Raw genomic sequence first — 3,824 nt, 5'->3', positions numbered from 1 at the left:
TGTTGGCTAGCTAGTAATTCCAATGCCTGACCAGTTTGGTTCGTTATTATTGCTACAACTGCTTGGAGTCTTATAATCTGATTCAGCATGTAAATTGGGGTTCGATACCCACAACTCCCATCTTGTGCCCAGGTGGCTGGCCCATACGTTTCAATTATGCGCTCAGCGGGCCATTCCTCATCTCTCCATTTTTGAGATCCTCCAATCAATTCTCTTTTATTTCTTTTTAAATCCTCATACACTGGTATTCCTACTTGATCTCCGTCTGGCTCTGGTAAAAGAAAGAATCCTGGGTGTATGATTCCCAGGGTACAACTCCCTTTCCACCAAGAGGGGAGCTTTGCATATGCCCTTTTCCACATATCCAAATTAGACCGTCTGGTGCCTTCCAGTAATCAAATTTTTGTTGATTTATATTTTCCCAAAATTTTTATATATCTGGGATCCCAAAACAAGGATTTTTGTTTGTATCATTGCATTGAAAGAGTTTGATCTTATTACTGTACTTACAATTCTCTTCCTTTGTTTTTCTCCGAGTCCAGTACAGAGCTGGTTTCTCAGGAACTCACCATGCAAAAGTTCCATTACTGACTGTATAACTCTTACAGGGAGTATTTCCTACTTCGTTGAGGAAATTGTTCCCGGTACACCAGAGACACTCCTCTCCTATCACTGTTGAACTCAGTACCCACCCTTCTGGTCTGTTTTCTCCCCTTATCTTTGTCCGATTTCACTTAAGGAGTTCTACTGGGCCTAAGCTATTGCCTTTCCATGGCCATTCCTCTGTCATCAGAGGCCCTCCACAGACCCAACAGTTGGTTACATTAAGCTCCTTACCTATCCTTTCCCCTAATTCCACAAACAGGTTTTCTCCAAATTTGAGATCTCCTTTTCATTTTCTAATTGTTGTTTGAGTTTCACATACATGTCTTGACTTGGGGTCGATACAGAATTAGATTGCTGTGCTAGATTTGCCTTCTTGTTTACCAGTTGTTCTTTTACTAAGCCTGAGACTTTACTCCCAACAATATATGTGAAACAAATCCATCTTTCCCCTTTTGGACATTTACTTCCCAACCTGCTACCACTTGTTCCTAAGTTTTCTACAATCAAGTATTTTTTTCCATTTTGCATACAGTTTCCTAATTTGGATGGGTTATAACAGTGACTGTTGACATGGGTATGCGCAATGAAAATGGAACCTCGGTGGTTTTCCATATACAGCTTTTGGTAATACCTATGGTATGGCTTTGTCGGTATCCCCAGAGGGAAGAGACAAAAGAGGAGTGACAGATAAAGGAATAACAGAAGTCCGATATGGCTTATACCTCCACCTTCCATGCCTATGGGGTTGCTACCCACAGCAGGGGTATATGATCTTCTTGGTGGCAAATACAGTGGTCAATTCGGTCTTGCCCTCTATTTCCTCGTCACTTCCTCTTTGCTAATTTCTAAGCAAGTTGCTTTTGACCCTTCTTAATTGTAGCTTCCCACTGTTCCTCAGGTATCTCCCATTCAACAGGCACTAGTAATTCCCATCCACAAAGCAGGGTTACTATTTCAGCTGTTTTTGCTCTACCTGGATGGGGAATAGATCTGGCATTCGACACTTCATGCAATGAGAGTGTCATTTTAGTGAACTACAATACCAATATTTTTTACAGTCTAGACCTTTACATTTAACCCAGCTAGCATGTCCAGTACTGGGATGAATCAGACAGGGTATATGGTATGACACTGTTAGAAGTGACAATTCCTCCCCTTTTTTAAATAAGTCACAGGCTAAGGCCAGAATATGAGGACTCTCTGACCGAAATAGTCCTGATCCTCCTGTTTGGAGTGGAAGGATTCCTCCCCAAGGGGGGTATTGGAGGTGTCTCAGGACTTGTCCAGGCAACACTTACACTTGAAACCACTGATATAAGCTTGGCCTTATTTCCCAATCAGGTGTGATTCTTGGTGCATCCCTTGGATCATTTGGGTCTTCCCAGTGCATTACCACACAGTTCCTGCTTAAGAGTCAACTTGGTATCACCAGGCTTAGATGTTATAGTCCACTCCTTAGGTTCTTCCACAGGTCCTTTGATTCTGCTGGCGTGGAGCCACCCTTGCTCCTTGGTCCAGATCACTGCCTCAGTTGTCAGTAGTACCTGGAAAAGACCTTCCCATTATGGAGTTAAAGATTGCTTTTTCCATGTTTTTACTTTGTACCCACTCCCCTGGATGTATATTATGGATTTTAAAGTCTAAATGTGTGGTTTGAGAGATTATCCCTTTCAACCGCGAATCTTCAAGGGTCCTTGCAATTGCGCTGACATATCCTTTAACACTCATTTCCCCTACTTCATAGGTAGCAGTTTCATGTTGAGTGGTCAGAAAGGGTAACCCAAACATCATTTCGCAAGGTGACACTCCCAGGTCTGACCTGGGTTGTGTCCGCACCCTCAATAAAGCCAGAGGTAGGCATTTTACCCACGACATTTGAGTTTCAATTATTAATTTAGTTAAGGTTCTCTTTAAAGTTTGGTTCATCCTCTCTGCCCATCTTGAATTCTGTGGATGCCATGGGGTATGTAGTTCCCATTTTATTCCCAAGGCTTGAGTTAGTTGATGCAGAACTTTTGATGTAAAGTGTGTCCCTCTGTCTGAGTCTATCTTATTAGTCATTCCATACCCAGGAATAATTTGTTCTAAGAGGATTTTACATACTACATTGGCTGTGACTCTGACAGTGGGAACAGCTTCCACCTAATGGGTAAGATGGTCTGTTATTACTAACAAGAATTTCCACCTCTGTACTTGGGGAATTTCAGTAAAGTCCACTTGGATGCTTTGAAATGGTTGGAGAGCTAACTCGTGACCTCTTGAAGTTGTTTTTCTCATCACCTTTTTATTTACTTTTTGGCAAACTATACATCTCTCCTGACATAAACTTTTTGAGCCTCTTTTAATAAATCATTTAATGATCTCTCTTGCCAGTCTTCCAATTTTTCTAGTTTCTTCCTAATATCTGGCCAAGCATGAGTGACAAAATTGACTCTTAGTAGAGCCTGCCCAGCTACTGTCTCAGGATCTATCCCAGAAAATTGTTTCATATTTCTCCTAAGTCTCTCTAACCATTCAGTTGGAGACTCTTCCTTTCCCTGCTGTCCTTCAAAAGCCCTTTTTAAATTCTGCCCTCTAGGTGCTGCCTCTTTTATTCCTTTGATTATTAAATTACGATAATCATTCATATTCCTTTGCCCAGCCTCTTCATTGTGATTCCAAGCAGGGGGTGTCAATGACATCTTCTGGTCCCCTGGTGGTCCCTGATGGTTTTCTCTTTCCCAGATTCTCATACTCACAACTCTAATCATTTCTCGTTCTTCTTGAGAAAATAATATTTTCATTATGGCTTTTATCTCTTCCCAAGTGAAAATGTTTGGACCTAAAAATTGATCTAATTGTTCAGCTGTACCTATAGGATCGTCCAATAGTCCTTTGATCGCTTCCTAAAATTTCTAACTTCTGCCGAAGTGAGGGAGATGTTTACAAATCCTGTTCCCCCAGCTCCCATTGGAACTTCCCTTAAAGGGAACAAACGGACCTCCCCATTCCAATTCTTGTGTCCTTTTTCTGTTATGATACTTCTTTCTTGTTTTGGGGAGGGGGGATCGGGAGAGGGCTGTTCTGTAACTGAGCTCCTTGTACTTTGGTATGTTGCTTCCTCCCTAAGAGGAACAGCAGAAGTGGTTGTTGCCAGGGGAACGGTGACACAGGCGAGGGGGGGGGGGGAGGGGGGAGGGGGTAGGAGGCCTCTCCAAAGCTGATTCCTCCAGGAGGGG

General features: G+C 42.4%; 1 long non-coding RNA gene across 1 annotated transcript in view; it reads right to left on the bottom strand.

Moving 5' to 3' along the window:
* Nucleotides 1–1,464: 1,464 nt before the first annotated feature.
* LOC108445232 overlaps nt 1,465–3,824 on the bottom strand; it is a 4,820-nt gene continuing 2,460 nt past the window's right edge. The window contains exon 2 of the long non-coding RNA XR_001860006.1: nt 1,465–2,150. This is a non-coding gene — a long non-coding RNA (uncharacterized LOC108445232). The remainder of the gene's footprint in view (nt 2,151–3,824) is intronic.

Source organism: Corvus brachyrhynchos, unplaced genomic scaffold, assembly GCF_000691975.1.
Source record: "Corvus brachyrhynchos isolate BGI_N302 unplaced genomic scaffold, ASM69197v1 scaffold1013, whole genome shotgun sequence".
NCBI lineage: Eukaryota > Metazoa > Chordata > Aves > Passeriformes > Corvidae > Corvus > Corvus brachyrhynchos.
This window is presented reverse-complemented; position numbering and strand designations above follow the sequence as displayed.